Source organism: Euleptes europaea, chromosome 9 (genome assembly GCF_029931775.1).
Source record: "Euleptes europaea isolate rEulEur1 chromosome 9, rEulEur1.hap1, whole genome shotgun sequence".
In the NCBI taxonomy this organism is placed as follows: Eukaryota; Metazoa; Chordata; class Lepidosauria; order Squamata; family Sphaerodactylidae; genus Euleptes; species Euleptes europaea.
This window is the reverse complement of record NC_079320.1, coordinates 18,869,917-18,891,019: the sequence shown is the minus strand read 5'-3', so window position 1 is coordinate 18,891,019 and position 21,103 is coordinate 18,869,917.

Here is a 21,103-nt window from a genome sequence, read left to right as displayed (position 1 = left end):
CCCCGAACGGCAAGCCGCTCTTTGCAAGCCGCTCTTTGCAGCCCCGAGGAGGAGCGAACGCGCCATGTACTTGGAGGGGTGAGTTTTCTGCCCTGCCTTTTTCCCTCCAAGGCGCGAGGCGCGTGGCCTCCCCGCGAGAAGGGAGGCGCCTCTCCTGCCAGGCGCGCCGCCTGGCAGGAGAGGCGCCTCCCTTCTCGCGGGGAGGCCACGCGCCTCGCGCCTTGGAGGGAAAAAGGCGGGGCAGAAAACTCACCCCTCCAAGTACATTAAAAAATACCAACTTGGGGGACCTGAAGACAAAACCCACAAACTTCCATCCGAAATACCCTTTCTGAGCCTGGATAAAAAAAGATGCGGGCACTGACTGAGATGGCGAAACTTACAGCTTTGATCAATCAGAATGATAATGTACAATTTTGGGGGGAATGGGAGGCTTGGAGAACGTACTGTGAAAATCATTTTTTTTTTAAAACGGGACCATTTAAAGGGTACTCTTTGATCTACTCCCTTATTTACACACACTTTGTACTAATTTTTATTTTAGGTATTGATTTAATGCCCTGACCTGGATGGCCCAGGCTAGCCTGATCTCGTCACATCTCAGAAGCTAAGCAGGGTCAGCCCTGGTTAGTATTTGGATGGGAGACCGCCAAGGAATACCAGGGTTGCTGTGCAGAGAAAGGCACTGGCAAACCACCTCTGTTAGTCTCTTGCCATGAAAACCCCCCAAAAAGGGGTCGCCATAAGTCAGCTGCGACTTGACCGCACTTTACACACACATTGATTTAATAATGTTGGCTATGACAAGAACAGGTTAATTAAAATAATATTGGGATTAGTACCGTTAGCAAAAGTTTATACAATTTATTTTTAGATGGAAGAGGGAGAGGGGGAAGTCATTTTATTGTTAGAGATATTACTTGTTTTTCTTTTTATTATTACTATTATATTGTTTCGGTTAATATATTAAATGAAGAAAAAAAAGTTATAAAAAAATACCCTTTCTGCTCCACAAGGAGCGGGATTGCCTAAAGGGGTTTTGTTCTTTCAGAAATTGAGAGGAAGTGGTTGAAAATCAATAGTACTGGCAATTAATGTCTCCAGGAGACTAGAGGGTGATTAATTTATTCTCCTAATGGTTTTGGCTGTACTGGGGTAGGGGTGTGGCCTCCATGATGTTTTTGCCCCTAAGAAGCTGTGCTGTTTACCTAGGAATGGTGTGGGAACCGGTGGGATTGGCTTCCCAGTTATACATGCATAGGATCAGGCTGTACTAAAGAGAACTTTTCTCTGTACACACACTCCTTCTCACCAGAGGTACACAACTTTGCTGAATGAATTGGTAAAACATTGTTTTCTCCTTTCTTCGACTTAATCTTATGTCCTCAGAATTTCTTTACTCTGCTGTGCTACTGGGAACTTTGGTCCCATAATGAGAAGACAAGAGTCATTGGAAAAAACAATAATGCTGGGAAGAGTTGAAGGCAGCAGGGAAAGGGGAAGAGCCAACATGAGAAGGACTGACTCTGTAAAGGAAGCCAGGGCCCTTAGTTTGCAAGACCTGAGCAAGGCTGTTAAGCATAGGACGTTTTGGAGGTAATTAATTTATAGGGTGGTTGACATAAGTTAGAAGTGACTTGACGTCACTTAACACACACACACAAATGCCACTGGAGGGCTTTAAAAAAAGCCAACAATCATCATAGTACTATACATTAAAAAAAGACTCTTCAAATGCTTTCTGGTGGTGCAGCAAAGGGAAAGTATAGAAGAAATAGAGACAATTCCAAATTCTGCAGACAGCTCTCATGTAGATGTTCCATTGCCTATGCATGCCTCTGCCTTCACAGCAGAGATGAATGAAAAACAGAGAATCCTTACTGTAGTTGCAGCCAAGGCCAAATCTCATACAGAAAACCAACACGGAGAGCGGGGGGAATGTCTTACTTCATGTGTGAGGAGAAGAAGAAGAAGAGTTGGTTTTTATATGCCTACTTTCTCTACCACTTAAGGAAGAATCAACCCAGCTTACAATCACCTTCCATCCCCCTCCCCACAACAGACCCCCTGTGAGGTAGGTGGGGCTGAAAGAGCTCTTAATAGAACTGTGACTAACCCAAGGTCACCCAGCAGGCTTCATGTGTAGGAGTGGGGAAACTAACCCAGTTCACTGGATTAGCCTCCGCTGCTCACGTGGAGGAGTGGGGAATCAAACCTGGTTCTCCAAATTAGAGTCCACCACTCCAAACCTAGTTTGACGCTAACCTAGTTTGACACTAACCATTACACCACACTAGCTTTCAGCTTTCCCTCCACCCTGTTTCTGGCAGTCTATACCTGGGAAAAGTGTAGTCAAGTTGAGAAAGTTGTGCAGTACCAAGTTGTCATTGCTTGGCTAAGTTGCACATGTGCGGAAGCTGCCTCTGGGTCCAGTTAAGTTGTGTAGCATTGAATTGTACAAATTGCATGGTGTCAAGGGACCAAAATAGCTTTGGAAATGTCTTTTACTAAGAAAAACCAAGGCTTGAAGGCTAGCAATAATGTGGTTGCCTAGAAACCCTCACAATGGTCACTGACATCTCCTTTCATAAAGGTACAGGTGCTACTTCTATTATTTGACGTTTTTAAAACCTCCAATGTATTCTTTTTAGATTTCAGATTTTTTTCTGAAAGCCAGCATGGTGTAGTGGTTAAGAGTAGTGGACTCTAATCTGGAGAACTGGGTTTGATTCCCCACTCCTTCACAGTAGCGGTGACTTACCAGTGAGTGTGCCCATGATTACAACCTTGTAGATTACTTTCTTTCATCTTTTTACATACATGCCATATGATTAACTCCTCCTGGAAAACTGCTGTCCTCTGTTAAAAAATGTTAAAAAATCCCATTTGTATGACTTTTGCTGTTTCACATACATGCAAAGAGTCAAGTTCAGGAAGTGCTTTATGCCAGGGCCACGTTTAGCTCTGCTCTCTCAGAATAAAATAAAACTTAAGTGCTGAAGAACTCCTGGGGCTGGCTGAATTCGTTTAGTATTCAACACAGCCTTGCTCTTTTCTCTTCTCTTTCCCCCCTCTCTTTGTACGTTCAAGCCTACTTGAGTTTCTATTCTCTTTTGTTGGACTTGGCTCTTTTGATGTGGTTCTGGGTACACCCTGCTGCAGAAAGAACTTCACAGGAATCAGAAATATAAGCACGCTGCTCAGGAACAGTCACTATATAACAACAAGAAAGTCAGAACGATTGAAGATGTAGTTTTTCTACAGGATCCTGGTGAATCCAGACTCATCAAGAGTCAAAAGAATAGAAGACAGAATGAAACCTTTTTCAGTTTCTTAGTACGTCCTGATTGTGGGCACACTTGCTTGGAAATAATGACCTCTGATGTCAAAAGGATGCATATCCAGGTTACAACATGTTTAGGATCAGGATGCGTGCAAACAAAATTCTTGCTTTGTTTAGGGACAGTTAGCAGCAGCATTATTATTTTTTTGGAGAACACGCTCAAAAGTCTAGATTCTGTTGGTGGGGTTCATAAAGAGAGTGATTATTGTTATATGTTTCATAGGTTTTATAAGTACTGGTCAATGTTTGTTTGGAAAGAAGTTTGTTTTTAATGCTGTATTATTGTTAATCTTATTTTTTTTAAAGTTATTTTTAACGATGTAAAGCAAGACATCTAATTCATTCCTAGGCCAACTGCTTGTCCCACAATCAGATTGGGCAGCTGAAGCATCTGGATGTAAACACAAATCAAATTTTTGCTTTTGCTACTGGGATTAAAACAAAAGAGTTCACAAAACTCACAGTACTGCAAAAATGAAATGTGGGCCCAGACCTGATAAGCACTAGAGCATACACAAATCCAGTTCAACACACCTAAATCTACTGAAACCGCTAATTCATGTTGATTTTTACAAGTGGTTATTTGACTTGGCCCTTATACATTGTAGGATTACTTTTTAATTGCTTTCATAGAAGCAATCCAAAAAGAGGAAACACATGTATTCTGAACATTATTTTATTTGCTGAGAGTAAAGTTGAAACATTAACGTTACTTGTCCTTAGCAACTATGGGGGTTTCCGCATTATGTATTCCCAGCGATGTATTAAGAGTTTGAACATGTTATAAAACACATCGCTTTAAAAGGGTTTTGGATACCACGGCTAAAAAATGGTTGGAAGACGTCTTCACAGCTAAAGGGGCCAAACAAAGTGTGAACAGTATTTTTTATAACATTTTCAAACTCTTAATACATCGATGGGAATACATAGAAAGTGCGAACAGTATTTTTTATAATGTTTTCAAACTCTTAATACATCCCTGGGAATACATAATGCGGTAACCCCCTATGTCTTCATTTATTGTTTCTGCTTCCCCCCTCCTTAATCATATTATATTTTAAAATGTTAAAACTTTACATGGGATGTCCAACTGAATCATTTAAACCCCCCTTGCCAAATTAAGTGCCAAAGAATCTAAATCTGTCCCCCAATGAACAATTTGGGCTTCACATACCCCAAACAGCTAACATTGAAGTCTGAAAACACACAGTTGTGACATCTTCCACTATAAACCTTTAGCCTTGCGTACTCTGCACTTTTTAACTCCCTCCCCCTTTTTTTGCATCAGGCCACTCATCCCATCACACTGAAAAGCTGATGGGGTAATGTCAATTAGGCACCAAGGTAATACTTCCCTGCCACTGTTCTGTAAGACAGTACCACTAAAGTCAACAGTTTACTGAGGGCTGAACTCCATAAATCAGGAACTTAGAGCCAAGTCAAGGTTATTTTCTACCAAACTTGACCAGGACTTAACTCGGCCAAAGTAATAACAAAAAAGAAAGTGTTTCTATAGCATGTTGTGTTTTCATCACTGCCCCAGCCCTGTGCCTACTCACCAAAATTATAGCAATACTTAACATTTACATTGGCTACTTAGAATGGTCAAAGTTTTATGATAAGTATCTTAACTCTATAAAGTAGGCCAGTATTATTGCATTTGAAATTAATAGGTTTGGGTCAGTAAGTTAGTATGACCATTAGGTGGGCTTGAGTATCTCCACTAGAGTAGCCACTTCCTTTTTGGCAGGGCTGTCGCACCTTTAACGCCTCTGCAATATAAAGAATTAAACAGGTACAATATTTTCCAGCACAGAAAAGTGCTGGCTGCTGAATTTCTGTTTGGCAGAAATAAAGTTCAGGAGTCTGAACATGAAAAAGGAAACAAATCAATCTACCGTTTAAAAGACAAAGCAAAATAAAAACACTCATATGTGGCTCCTAAATACTTCAAGAATATCCAAGAAAAAGAAAGGAACTAAAATGTATTAAGAATATTACCTATCACTTATATTGCATTTCACATGTGTGTGCCACCCAGTCACAACTCACTCATGGCAACCCTAGGACCAGGGGGTTTTCAAGGCAAGAGATGATGAAGAGTTGGTTTTTATATGCTGACTTTCTCTACAACTTAAACCAACTTACAATCACCTTCCCCTCCCCACAACAGACACCCTGGTGAGGTAGGTGGGGCTGATAGAGCTCTAAGTGACTAGCCCAAGGTCACCCAGCTGGCTTCATGTGCAGGAGTGGGGTAACCAGCCTGGTTCACCAGATTAGTGTCTGTCGCTCATGTGGAGGAGTGGGGAATCAAACCCGGTTCTCCAAACCATCGCTCTTAACCACTACTACAGAGGTGGTTTGCCATTGCTTTCCTTTGTTTCCTTGATGGTCTCTGATCCAAGCCGTAACCGTGATGGACCTTGTTTAGCTTCCAAGTGCTGATGAGACTGGCCTAGCTGGACTATCAGGCATTTCACACAGAGTGTTATAATTCTTACATCCCTAACTTTTAAACTAGTATGGACGTTGGGAAGGCTGAGGTTATGAGAAAACGGCTTGTCTAAATCTACTTCAGGAGGCAGAGGCAGGATTTGAATGAGGGACTTTCTAATTCATAGCTCAGCTTAGCTATTTTACTACACAACTAACTGAGATGATCAACTGATAACATTTTAATTGCTGAAGAAGTTATTAATCAGTTAAATCTGCCCAAGTTTCCTTATTCATAAGAAAGAAATGTAAAAAGAAAAGTTATTTTGTGTGACTGTATATATTGCAGAAAGCCCTCCCTGTGAAAAAGCAAAGGGAGTAAAACTCTTCTGAGATGGCATCTGCCACCTGTAGTTTTTTTAATTAGCATTTACAGAAAAGAGAGCCAACTTTTAAAAAGTGTTACCCAAGCATCTGGAGTATATCCAGCTAATCAAATAGTATTTATTTTGTTCACTTTTATTCTGCTTTTCCTCCAAGGATATCAGGGCCCTTGTACCTGGCTCTCTTTCTTCTCCATATTTATCATCATAACAACCCTTTGAGGTAGGCTAAACTAATAGTGACTGGGCCAAGGTTACCCAGTAAGTTTCATGACAAGTGAAATTGGGTCTCCTTGGTTCCTAGTCCAACATTTTAGCCAGTATACCACATTGGCTCTTTAAGCTAACGTAACCAATCAATGAAAACTTTTCATTGATAAAAACTTTACAGCCTAATAGTAATGTAAACAGGATGAGTTATTTAGAGACAATATGATGCCAGGCCAATCTTGCCAGTTTCAAAATAGCTGCACTTTTATCTCAAACTGCTACCAAAGGTATTTAAACAAAGGCTGTATTCCCGTTTTGCTGTGCTTCTGTTTCCCACAGTCCACCTACGAAGGATATGCTGCTCAGTTGATCTAGAAGTCACCATTCTCCAGCAACAGAAGTTCAGGGAGAGACTCCAGAAGAAAACTGCAGAATTAGAATTCGTCAAGAAATTTAACATGAACTATTTAACAAGGATTTGGGATTCTTTAGCTCTTACAGGCGCTAACCACTTCCTGCTATCTATCGTGTAGTCCAAAAGCTCATACCCCAAAAATCCTGTTGGTTTTTAAGATGTGACTGACTTCAGATTAGCTAGGGTTGCCAACTCCAGATTGGGAAATTCCTGGAGATTCCATACCCTCAGTGGGGTATGAGTTCACAAAGTCAATCCTCTAAAGCCACCATTTGCTCCAGGAGAACTGATCTCTGTTGCCCGAATCAGTTGTAATTCCAGGAGCTCTCCAGGCCCTATCTGGAGGTTGGTAAGTAACAAGTGGAATCCTAAAGAGAGTTACTCCAGCCTAAGCCCATTGAAACAAATGGGTTTAGACTGGAGTAAATCTCTTTAGGATTGCACTGTATATCTAGCTTTTCTACAACAGAGCAGCACTGCTACTCTCTGAAACGACCTACAATAGGAAGGTGAACAGAGTCACTTAGCTATTAATGTTATTTATGCACGGGAGGTTTTGCATTGGATTTGCGGCTCTCTAGACACCCATTTCCCCCATCCAAATTCTCAAAATTCAAAAATAAGCCCCCATGCAGAGTTTTGAGAATTTGAATGGGGAAAAAATGTGCCTCTAGAGAGCGGCAAACCCAAGGCAAAAGCTCCCCTGCATAAACGTGACCCTTTTCAACCACCTTGTCGAAGGAAATTCTGTCCCACAAACTAGTAATCCTGTGCACCTGGAGGGGAATCTGATGAGAAGTGGGTGTATGTGTGTACTCTGTAAATATCAGGCAAGTAGGGTTGCCAGGTCCCTCTTCACGACCGGCGGGGGGGGGGGGGCTTTTGGGAAGGGCGTGGTTTGGGGAGGGACTTCACTGCCATAGAGTCCAACTGCCGAAGCGGCCATTTACTCTAGGTAAACCAATCTCTATCGGCTGGAGAGCAGTTGTCATAGCAGGAGATCTCCAGCCTGTACCTGGAGGCTGGCAACCCTACAGGCAAGACCAGCCCCCCCCATTAAGGCAGGGTTTTTTTGTGTGTGTGGCGGGGTTGTCCCCCCCCCCCCTGTGCAAACAACAGGTTGAATATTGTAGGTGCAGGTTATTAAAACGTCGCGGGGACAAGGGCGGTCTGTGTCCCATTCGCCACGCTCGGCTTCCTCTTTGGAAAAGGGCGCGGCACCGTGGGGCGCGCGGTGGGCTGCCCGGGCGAGGCCGTCTGCATAGCAGCGGCGCCTGCTCGGTCGCCCTGGAAATCGGGGCGGCCTCCAGCCCCAAGGGGGTCATCATTGATAAGAATAATAGCAGTTGTAGGGAGACCAAAGGAGCCCTTTAAAAATGCAAGGAAGATAAGTTAGAGATAGAAGAAGGAAGAGGGGAAGTCAAAGTAGGGGAAGATGATTGTTGCCTATATAGTGGATTTAACTGAGAATCGGAAGAGATTAAAGGACAATGTTAACTGAATGTATAGAATGTATGAAAAACAATAAAAAAATTTAAAAAAAAATGCAAGGAAGGGCATAATGTTCCAGGTTTATAAAGCGTCCTTAAAAAGACAAGGGCAAGAGTCCGGTAGCACCTTAAAGACTAACAAAAATATTTTCTGGTAGGGTATGAGCTTTCGCTATGAGCTTTCGCTCATACCCTACCAGAACATATTTTTGTTAGTCTTTAAGGTGCTACTGGACTCTGCCCTTTTCTACTACTGCAGACAGACCAACACGGCTACCCACTGTGAATTATCTTAAAAAGACAGCCTGGGTGACCGTTCGGGAGGCTCGAGGAGTCCAAACGTGGCCTTTTAAGCACGGGAGGTTTTGCCTTGGAGTTGCCCCTCTGCACCTGCACATCCAATCCGGGGGAAAGGCAGTGGATGTGGTCGACATCAACTTTTATTTCTTGAAAACACACCAAATTCAAACGACAACATCTTCAGAGCTAAAATGATTTCAGGAAGTACCCCTTCCTCCTTTCCTGCCCTACAAAAGAAGAGGTTTTATGATTTCCAGTGTACAACTTGACCATAATATTCCATCACACATCTATATGCTAAGAGTCCAGTAGCACCTTAAAGACTAACAAAAATATTTTCTGGCAGGATATGAGCTTTCGTGAGCCACAGCTCACTTCTTCAGATACAGCTAGAATGTGAATCCATCTGTCTTTAAGTAGAGGAGAGTGAATTCAGACAAGCATTAGTATGTAAATGTTAACAGTATGTAAATGTGAACAGCACATTTCCCCCCCCAAATTCTCAAAACACCAAAAATAAGCCCCCCAGGCAGAGTTTTGAGAATTCAGATGGGGAAAATGTGCATCTAGAGAGGGGCAACTCCAAGGCAAAACCTCCCGTGCATAAATGGCCAGTGTGTGCCTTGACATTGCTAAGCAGACACGTTTGTGTGGAGGAAAGAAATGTTAAAAGTTCTGAGATGTCTGCTTGAGGTTAGATTTATCTGACAGATTTTTGTGTACCGCTAGCAGGACGCGTAGAAACTGTGCACTGTTTGGGATTAGGTGGTTTGTTTTTGGATCTTGATTTCGGACCAGCAGGGCAGGAAACAACTTGCGCCCCCTAAAGATGTCCATTTCTTTGGGATGTTGGATGAAGGAAGTTTAATGATCTTGAAATTTGGAATCCTCAGATTTCCCTTCCCCACCCCCTGTGGGTGACCTGTGGCCTTATTTTTGCATTCTGACTTTAGAGAGGAAAATGCAGAAGACATGCACAAAGGTTTAGATTCTAATTTCTCCTCCTCCTTCTCCTCCTCTCCATGTGGAGTGTGTTACAGTTGTCGAATGCCATAGACTGCCCTGTTGCAAGTGATCTTGCTCTTGACTAATTTTTAGTAGTTTTCTCGAGGGTATAATTTCCTATCAAGAACTCTGAAACAGAAGTCCTTTCCTGTAGCAGGATTTCCAAAACCCATATCACATATTGGTAGGGTTGCCAGATCCTTCTTCGCCACCGGCGGGAGATTTTTGGGGCTGAGCCTGAGGAGAGCAGGGTTTGGGGAGGGGAGGGGCTTCAATGCCATAGAGTCCAATTGCCAAACAGCCATTTTCTCCAGGGGAACTGATCTCTATCAGCTGGAGATCAGTTGTAATGGCAGGAGATCTCCAGCTAGTACCTGGAGGATGGCAACCCTACATATTGACCTCCCCCCCCCATATTTGCAGGCATGATTGAAATAGAAGAGTGCCCTTCCTTCGTGCATGGGTGGACAGTTCTCATCTCTTAATGTTCAAGCAAGCATATATCCTGGGAGAAGGAGGAGCATGCCTGGGAACATCTTCCAGGGAAACAGGTTTGAGCCTCAGAATCTCTTGTTTTACAACATGAAACGTACGATTTCTGATGTCTACCCTAATTAAGCTGAACTGTTTCTAAAAGCCACTTTAATTCTGTTGAATTCTGAGTGTGTTACACTCCAATCAGGGGAAAAGGCAGTGAATGTGGTAAACATCAACTTTTATTTCTTGAAAACACACCAAATTCAAACTACAACATCTTCAGAACTAAAATAATTTCAGTAATGGACTCTGTTTCTTCTCTTTCTATTCCCAAAGTGCCTCTTGGTAATTAAAAATAAGTCAGTAGTGTGTAAATAGGAGAGCTAGCATGGTGTAGCGGTTAAGAGCGGCAGACTCTAATCTGTAGAACCAGGTCCGATTCCCCACTCCTCCACGTGATGCCTGCTTGGTGACCTTGGGCCAGTCACAGTTCTGTCTGCTCTCTCTCAGCCCACACGGAGGCAAACAATGGCAGATCACTTCTGAGCGTGCCTTGCTTTGAAAATGCTATGGGAGTCACCATAAGTCAGCTGTGACTTGACGGCACTTTCCACCACCACAGTGTGTAAACAATTAAATACAAAAATTATAGCAACTATTACTATCTGTCGCAACTGCACATATATGAGAATGGTTGATCCAATTATTAAAAAACAGACTGTGTGGAAAATCTGTGATTGGCTATTCTCATATTAAAAAGCTGGTGGCAGGGGGTGGGGAGAGGGATTTTATCAAGGCCATCTTGCTGGAGAAGGGTAATTAATTGTTTCCTCTTTGCTACCATTTCCCCAATGGAAACTGCAGTTGTTATTAGCTGCCGTGGATGAAAGTCCTGGTATTTGTGTTGTACTGATCTTTGTTTCCTCTACTGCAGTAACACCAGCTCTAGGAATTGATTTATATTGGGAAGGAGCATGAGGTAGGGTATGGGTAAATGTCACAGTCATGATCCAAACGAGGGCCTCACCACAGCTACTGCTTACCATTATAAAAATGGGAAAACTCCTATATTATGTATAGACTGGCCATAAATGTGTTCTGTGGGGCTCCCATTCAAGAAGAAGAAGAAGAGTAGTTAGTTTCTATATGCTGACTTTCTACCTTTTAAAGAGGATCAAACTGGCTTACAATCTCCTTCCCTTCCTCACCACACAACAGACACATTGTGAGGTAGGTGGGGCTGAGAGAGTTCAGAGAGAACTGTGACTAGCCCAAGGTCACCCAGCAGGCTTCATGTGTAGGAATGGGGAAACCAACCTGGTTCACCATATTAGAGTCCGCTGCTCAAGTGGAGGAGTGGGGAATCAAACCACTGCTCTTAACCACTATACCATCCTGGCTCTACCATCTCTCCTCCTTAGCAAACGCTTGGGGGGGGGGGGTTATGTATAGACGTAACACTCTAAAAAATGCATGTCAGAGAGACTTGGGAAAGAACCATAACCATTTCCCCATGTGCCATTTTCTTACTGATAAAAGCCAAAAAGCACCTTAGTTTAGAGTTACCGAGGCTCAAATCTCTACTCTGCTATGCAAACTTTCTGGGTTAACCTTGGGCTAGTCACACCCTCTCAACCTCACCCACCACACAGGTTTATTATAAGGATAAAACAAGGAGGGGAGAATGGTTCTCCATTGGGGAGAAAGGTGGGATATAAATGAACTAAGTAAATAATATTGAACTTCATACAGCTCATTCCTAAGGGTGTGTGTGTGTTACTATGCTGGTCATGGATGGTGCAGCCACACCGCCCCTGTGAGGTTTCCTGGCTAGAATGAGGGATAAAAATACATTTAAAATAGAAAAAGAGAAAAATAGCCCATTGACTTTAGCGAGGCTACGCCAGCAAATAGCTGGCATAGCAATGCCACAGTGTGAGGGGGTGTTCCTGGGATGAAAGGGTTTTGGAAGCTGACTAATGTCAACTCTGCCCCAGGAACGTCTCCCAGGATGCTGGTGTGGGGAGATACGCTCGGACAATGCTGATGGGGAGGCTGTGCCATCGTCCCTGTGCTGTGCTGCTGCTGCGGCACTCTCTAGGGCCAGTGCAAGTGCCCCCATGCTGGCGTGCATGCCCTTTATCAAGGTGCAAAGTGGCACTCACGCTGCCGCGGGGTTACGCTGGCTCCTATGGAGCATCCCCACCTTTCCGGAACTCATGGATAATTTCCTAAATGGAAACTATTAATGTTTGAAGTAGCCTTCAGGTTTCCTTTGAGAGCCAGCGTGGTGTAGTGGTTAAGAGTGGTGGTTTGGAGCGGTGGACTCTGATCTGGAGAACCGGGTTTGATTCCCCCACTCCTCCACATGAGCAGCAGACTCTAATCTGGTGAACCAGGTTGGTTTCCCCACTCCTACACATGAAGCCAGCTGGGTGACCTTGGGCTAGTCACGCTCTCTCAGTCCCACCTACCTCACAGGGTGTATGTTGTGGGGAGGGGAAGGTAAGGTGATTGTAAACCGGTTTGAGTCTCCCTTAAGTGGCTGAGAAAGTTGGCATATAAAAACCAACTCTTCTTTTTGCCGGGAATGCTTAGCGCTACTTGTGAATGTTGTTATTGAAGGGTACCGTGTGGGAAAGAATATATATTTTTTAAATGTGTGTACATCCTCGTCAATTTGGGTTTTAATTTTTTTATGTAATAATTGTAAAGTTTGACTTGTGAGACTATCCGCCAGTTAAGTCATTAGTGGATCATATCTACAGTTATTTTTTTCCCCCATTCCCATTGTAGCAGTACCAGAGAAAGGTATCCTTCTGTCGGGCTGTAATCTGTATTGTTTTGCACCTGGAGCAGCAAAGCCACAACGCCCAAGCAGTTCCAAATTCTTTAAATAGGCTAATGTCTGTCTCAGGAGAAGACATGTACCGTGGGAAAGGAGATGAAAGGGAGAAAGTTGCAACAGTGTGAATTACAAATAATGACAAATATTCTAGATTCTGTAGCTTCTCTATGAGGTTCATACTGTGACCCAGTTTGGACACTGTGGAAACTATGACTTATTTTAACTATGGTTAGTTTGTGAAAGCAGGATTTAGCTTACTCAAATCCTGGTTTGCATTCCCCAAATTATGGTTTCATTGCCTTCTCTTTTGCTCCCACTGGGGAAAACTTAGAGGAGGGGCTGTGGCTTATTGGTAGAGCATCTGGTTGGCATGCAGAAGGTCCCAGGTTCAAACCCCAGTTTAAAAGATGAGGTAGCATGTGATGGACGAGTGGTCTGATTCAGTATAAAGGCACCTTCATGTGTTCATTCATTCTCTCTGGATCCTAGGAGGCTTCTGCCAGGGAATAAGCCATGATCAAAGTAGAATGTCTGCATTTGTACTTCAAACTAAACTGTACTTAAGACTAGCCGTAGTTAATAAATGAACTTCAAATCCTGGTTTGCCAGATCCTAACTAACCATAGGTAATTAACTGGCTTGCGTTCAGACTATCACACTTTGTACCATTAGTTTAATTAAATCATAATTTAACACGATTCCTGAACTGAGCTACTATGTTGGTGGCTCAGTTTCCTTGCAGAACGACAAAGGAACTGAAAGGGATAAAAGGCCTTAATCAACTAGTATAGGCTTAAGTGCTTTGTGTACATCATCCAACACAAAAATGCAGACATTAATCTCATTCATTCATTCATTCATTCATTCATTCATTATTTCAACTTACTACCCCGCTCTCCCCTGCCGAGAGCGGCTTACAAAGGAATATAATATTCCATCTAATCGATAAAAACTTTTAAAACCAGCATTTAAAATAGCCCTAAAAAGTAATATAAAACAAATCCTAAATTACCTAAGTTGCCTCTAGAGTAAAGATCATAAACTACAACTAGACGAGCAGCTGAAATTAAGTCTCAGTTTGGTCTAGGGAAGAAAATATAACATCAGTGGGGGTTAGGGGAGGCCAGCATTTATATATAAGAGAATCGTAGCTGGCCTCAACCGTAGGCCTGGCGGAATAGCTCCGTTTTACAGGCCCTGCGGAACTCTTTAAGGTCCCGCAGGGCCCTGGTCTTACTAGAGAGGCTATTCCACCAGGCAGGGGCCAGGGCAGAAAAAGCCCTGGCCCTGGTCGAGGCCAGGCTGACACTCCTCAGGCCTGGGACCACCAGAAGGTTCATATTAGCTGAATGAAGAGTCCTCTGGGGAACTTACCAGGAGAGCTAAAAGTGAATTCATATATGTATGTATAAACAAGCACACCCTACATACTGCTGAAGTTAAAAAGAAACTTTCTTTACAAATGTGATGGATTATGAGAAACTGGCTGTAGGCGAAGCAAATTTCTTAAGCAACGTCGGCTGTATACATTAACCCTGTTGAAGTAAGAGGTGGAATTATACTTGTATTCCATGAAGGATTAGCAGTATTACTGGAGATTTCCCAATCCATAGCTCATTTTCACTTATGGGAAATCTTCAGTAATAGTCTTGGGCTGCCCTGGGTGTCTTTGGGCACGGTACTGTGTTTTTGGTTTCTGTTAGGTTGCCAAGTGGCCAGTAGGAAAAAAAAATGTTCTCTTTAACAGAGATATACAATTCAGTCCTAAGTGTGTGTGTGTGTGTGTGGGGGGGGGGGAACGGTAGTTGCAGGGTGCCTGAAGATGGCGGCGCCAAGCCTTCTCTGCAGCACTGGCGTAAGTGGCCCTGTGTTAGTGTTGGTGCCCATCTGCATGGCACAAGTGGCACTAATGCGAGTGCAGGGGTCACATTGGCTCCAAGACTATTTGCCCCCCCCCTTCAGGTTTGCACTGTTTATGTGTGGAAATGAGGCAGGTGAAGCGTTTCGTGATATGAAGGTAAAAAAGACCCAATAAATAATATCCCATTAATCATCTATTAAGGGAACAGGACAGTTTTTCTTCAGGCAGTTTACAACCCTGGTTTCTGCCACCATTACCCTCTGTGGTATGTGTGTGTGCCATCAAGTCACAGATGACTTATGGCGACCCCGTAGGGTTTTCAAGGCAAGAGATGTTCAGAGGTGGTTTGCCATTGCCTGCCTCTGCATCATGACCCTGGTATTCCTTGGAGTTCCCCCATCCAAATGCTAACCTGTGCCCACCCTGCTTAGCTTCTGAGATCTGATGAGATCAGGCTAGCCTGGTGCTATATGACTGACCCTTTATTCTGTAATATAGGGATACTGCCCACCTTTGAGAGTTGTAGGGACTGATGGAATAATGTATGTGAAATGCTTGATAACTCAGGAAGTGCTCTGTAAATTATCATTATCTTTCACCTTTGTAATTACTTATATTCCACCTTTCTTTTGGAGTCCAAAATGCCTTGCATAGGAATCCAAGTGTGGTCTTGCATAAAAACACCAGACAAGCTGAAGCCTGCTTTAGTTTAACTATATCAGTGTGCCTTCAGACCCTTTACATGGTCCAGTGCTTTTAAAATTGCAGAAAAGTTAAAGGCAGGAAAATTACATCCCCGTCTAGAATCCATTCCCTTAGTACCATCTTCACATAACTTCACAGAAAAGCCCCCTGCCTCCTATTCCCAATAAATATATATTTTAGAAGTGGATATTTATTTGTATACATTTAATCTGCTCTAGAAGTGAAAGGCCAAATGCAGAAAAAAGAAAATATTTAGGGGAGTTCTGTGCTCACAAAAAAAGCTACAGGATCGAAAAAAAGGATCAGGATCATAGTTTTAAAGTTAAAAAAAAAACTACTAGATGTAATACTAAAGCGCCACCTGCTGTCCGCAGGAAATTTAACAGGTGTAACAAACTTCTGGAGAGAATTTTTCCTTCTAAAAAAAGAAAGATATCTTATTATTATACTATAGTAGAAAGAAGTATACTACAATAGGATGAATTCCTCTCCAAATGGCCATCTTCTTATGGGGGCTTTGATTTCAGCTGACACACTGTTGGCACTATCTAAATGTTAAAGAGCAATAGTAGTTTGCAACAGGTACAAACAACCTTGATTTCATTTTGTGCATGACCACACCGTGTATTCCTTTATCTGTATATTCTTTCTTGTATATTAAAAGCTTTCCCATTAGCCAGTTCTGAGTGTCTCCCCTACCAATTTCTGAGCTCTCACACCAGGAGGTTTTCTAACTGAAAGGAAGGAAGTTAAGGTGACAAGACAGGAAAGAAAATAAACAGAAAATAAAATGACAGAGAGACAGTATTTGTCTTCTTTTTTAGTTCTTTGTATCTTTTTCCTCATTTATTTATGTGAAAAAGCAACTTAGCCCCTTATTAAACTCAAATACTTGTTAATCTTCATGCGACGAATAGCATAGTAAGTAATTTCTGCTACACAAAATGTGTTTCACTTCAGATGCATTTTAGAATAAAGTCTGCTTTTCAGTGTTGGGGGTACTCAAAGAGAGGAATGGATAAAGTAGTAGGGTGCAGGATTTTTTTTTCTGCCAGCGTAATGCTTCACTTGCAGTTGCAGATAGTCAAGAGCAGAGCAGGAAAAAATTCTCTGCCCAAGACTTTGGAGGCCATTACCAGCCAGTACTAATTTCCTATAGGGAAAAGTTTTAAAATATATATATATATATATTTACATTGCATGTATGCCTTGCAAGACACTATTCATAGTCTGCACATAATGTTATCTGCTCAGATGGAAGATGAAGGGCTGGAGAGATCACAAGAGAGATCAAACAGCTTCCAAAATCTGCAGAAGAAAAACAAGAACTGCGCAAGAGCTGAAAATCCTTTTCTTCGCAATGCATTTCGATATAATTTTTTTCTCTCAAGGGAATACAGTTAAGTAAGGTAGTTGAATCTGCTTAGCCTCTCAGTGCTGGGGTTCTCAAGTTTTCATCTTCTCGATGTTTTTGAAATCAAGGCAGCAGTTTGAACAGAATCAGATTGTTTCAAAATGCATTGGGAATGGGAGATATATATTTTCTAGCAAGTTATCCTTGTTTTTTTCAGCTGTTTCACATACACATGAATCATTTAATGACTTCAGCATACAGTGTTGACTTTTTGGCATGAATGAGTTGTGATAGATTATCCAACACATACAGGATGTTCATATTGTCTCCTGACATTCCCGACATATTTTTCAATGGAATTATTTCACATCAGGGTGTTGACAAAGAAGTGACACATATACATGTATGAACCAGCCTTTACGTTATCAGAGCTGTGTTAATAAGGTTGATTTATGCCTACTTTGTGTTCTGAAGTTACCTGTAATGGAAATTATTTCCTAGCTGTGCCTTGCCTTGGTCCACCACCAGATGTCAGAGGAGAGCCTCATTCTTCTAGGACACTACTCTGCAGTGACAACCAAGCAGTGAACACTTGAAAACTTGAACACTTGAACACATGCAGCTGCCTTATATTGAATCAGACCCTTGGCCCATCAAAGTCAATGTTGTCTACTCAGACCAGCAGAGGCTCTCCAGGGTCTCAGGCAGAGAGATCTTTCACATCACCTACTCGCCTAGTCCCTTTAACTGGAGATGCCGGGGATTGGACCTGGGACCTTCTGCATGCCAATCACAGGCTCTACCATTGAGCCACGACCCTTCCTCCTGTGCACACAAACCATCATTGACCTTTTTGCACAGCATTTCTTTCTCTTTAATAAGCAGCCTGATGTAAAGCTAGTTAAAACTAGGATATTTTGATTGTAGCCTGTTTTAGTCCCTTCAGGTGATGTCAGGAAACAGGCAGCAGCCCCTGGGTCATGTACCTCTGCTGTAGTTGCAATAGTGCCAGTTAAGAGCTGCTATAGATTAAGCTCAGTCGAGTTTAATAAGTAGCATGCAGACCCTGCCCTGTTTTCTCAGATGCTGTGAGTCTCAAACCACATCATCCATTTCCTTGTGCTGCCATGGCTAATGGTCAAAGTAGAAACTGCAGGCAGAAGCCAATACAGACACTGAATATCAGTAGATCTTAGGGAGAATATAATCCTTTTGTTGTTGTTGTTCTCAAGTTGCAGCAGATATGGCAACCCTGTAGGGTTTTTAAGGCAAGAGACGTTCAGAGGTGGTTTGCCTTTGCCTGCCTCTGCAAGGCAACCCTGGTATTCCTTGGAGATCTCCCATCCAAATACTAACCAGGGCCAACACTTCTGAGGCCTGATGAGATCGGGCTAGCCTGGGCCATCCAGGTCGGGACTAAACATATAATCCCTGGGATCTCCTCCAGTTTCAAGTTGGGCCAACTAGCAAGCATCTGAGCTCTTCTGATTCAAAACTTCTGCTTCAGTTCAGCTTTCCAGAGTCTCAGGCAGCAGTCTTTCCCATTTCTGCTGCCTTTGATCTTTCACTTTTAAGGGTTTGAATGTGGGACCCAGTGCATGCAAATCACATGCTTGTTGAGATATGATGCCTTCCATGTCATTTTAATTTTGTTTCAGGTGCACATTATTATTTCTTCCTTTTTGACTTTCAGTTTAACATAATCTATGGTGGACTTCTTAGGAGTGGCAGAATTGTACCCATTAGCATTGTACAAAGATTTCATTTCACAAACAAATCACTTTCCTTTTTTTATTCTGTATTTATAAAATTATGCAATTAGAGGATTGAAGTGTTTATATCGCATAAATACTTTTCATGGACATTTTATAACAACATGGTTGGAAGTGATGAAGTTTTTCATTGATGTTTCAGTGCTTTCTAAACTTTTGATATAGCAATTTTTTTGATTAAGGTTGGAGGTACACATTCTGCTTACATTTAGAAACTCTCTCACTCTCTCTGTCTCTCTCTGTGTAAAAGCTCCTAGAGCAAAAACATCCTCCTTATAATTATTGCTAATATTGCCTCCCAGAATCCTGCTGTTTCATTTGTCCAGAGTCTGGGCTCGGGGATGGAAGGGTGCTTTGTTTCTGTGCCATGGTGATGCTTTGGGGAGAGGAGGGAGGTGCCATTGCCTGCCTCTGCATAGCAACCCTGGATTTCCTTGGTGGTCTCCCATCCAAGTACTAACCAGGATAGACCCTGCTTAGCAGCCAAGATCTGTTGGGATCAGGCTAGCCTGGGCTATACGAGTCAGGACATACACTAGTTTACTGGTTTGGAATGACTATTTGTGGGTCTTCTCATGATTTCAGCTTGCCATATGTGTTTCTATAGGAATGACATCCAGCTGGTAGCTCAGGGCATTGACTTTTTGAAAATATATCACTATTAATAAAAGCAAGGGAATGATTTTAAACAAGTGCATACTTAGAGAACAAGAGAGTAAGTTGGCTTGCTTTTTACTTAATCATATTAAGCATTCATCGGATTCATTCTCTGCATGTTGCCAGTGTCTTTGGAGGGGCTTTCTCCTGCAGAAGTATCACTGAAATAAATGGGAATTCTTGCAGAGCACTTGTTCATTTTGGTCCTCTTGCAGTAGACAGAAAAGTGTTATTAGAATAGAGCAATAATTCTCATCTCTGTGGTTGTGCAGGGAGTTCGTGTTAAGGATTCCTGAACAAGGAATGCAACATGTGCACACTAGGAAGGTGCGCAGAAATGTGGTCCCTTGTATTTAAGATAATCTAGGCAGTACTAATGAAGTTAAACGTTTGGATCCTGTGACCCCGTGCGCCTTGGATTTCTTTCTGGCTGCTATGGAGGCTTTCCTCTGCTGTGGCACTCACTTCCACTGCCACTAGCAAGATCAGTGTTTTGCAAGGAGCCCTTATGCATACAGAAGTGCTAGCATCAGAGGAACCAGAGGCCATTGTGGAAGAAATCATCCTCTTTGGGTAACAATGTCATAGTAATCCAAACTGAAGTTTCCAATCCCATGTTTCCCTTATACCTGCCGTGGGTCTTCAGATGCTCAGGAGAAAGGTATTATTATTATTATTTTGCTGTCAAGTTGCCATCAAGTTGCAGCTGACTTATAGGTCTTTTATGCATGGCTGTTTCCCTTGCCATAACCCCTCCAACGACTTCAGGTCTTTTTTTTTTTTTTTTTTTTTACTATGCATGCCGTTTCTGGCCGTCAGATGTCGCTTTGCTCTCCCCCTGCCTTTCCCCACGTTTTGCCCACATTTTCAGGGACCTATTTTATCTTGAATTTGAAAACGTGGGCAAAACGCGGGGAAGGCAGGGGGAGAGTGAGGTGACCTCAGATGGTTGGGAACGACATGCCTAATCAACACAACACCCCAAAGTCGCCAGAGGGGTGACAGCAAGTGAAACAGCCATGCATAAAAGACCTTAGTGACTCCATAGGGTTTTCGAGGCAAGAGACGTTCAGAGTTGGTTTGCCATTGCCTGCCTCTGCACAATGACCCTGGTATTCCCTGGTGATCTCCCATCCAAATACTGACCAGGGCTGATCCTTCTTAGCTGCTGAGATCTGACAATTAGGGCTGTTTAGCTTGGAAAGAAGGTGGTTAAGTGGAGACATGACAGAGGTCTGTAAAATTATGCATGGTATTGAGAGAGTGGACAGGGAGAAGCTTTTCTCCCTCTCTCATAATACTAGAACGGGGTCATCTGCTGAAGTTTGAGGGTGAGAGATTAAAAACTGATAAAAGGAAGTATTTCTTCACACGCACAGATAAATTGTGGAACTCCCTGCCCCAGGATGTGGTGATGGCTGCCAACTTGGAAGGCTTTAAGAGGGGAGTGGACATATTCATGGAGGAGAGGGCTATTTATGGCTGCTAGTAAAAATGGATACTAGTCATGATGCATACCTATTCTCTCCAGGATCAGAGGAGCATGATTAATATATTAGGTGCTGTGGAACATAGACAGGATAATGCTGCTGCAGTTGTCTTGTTTGTGGGCTTCCTTGAGTCACCTGGTTGGCCAATGTGTGAACAGATTGCTGGACTTGAGGGGCCTTGCTCTGATCCAACATCACTTTTCTTATGTTCTTATGACAAGATCAGGCTATCCTGGCCTATCCAGGTCAGGGCTAGGTGGTTATATAATTATTAAAAAGGAATAAAAATATTGCTAGTCTGTCAGAGGTGAATTTGCGGTGGAGAACCAGCATGTGGAAGTGGGGTGCTTAACTCTT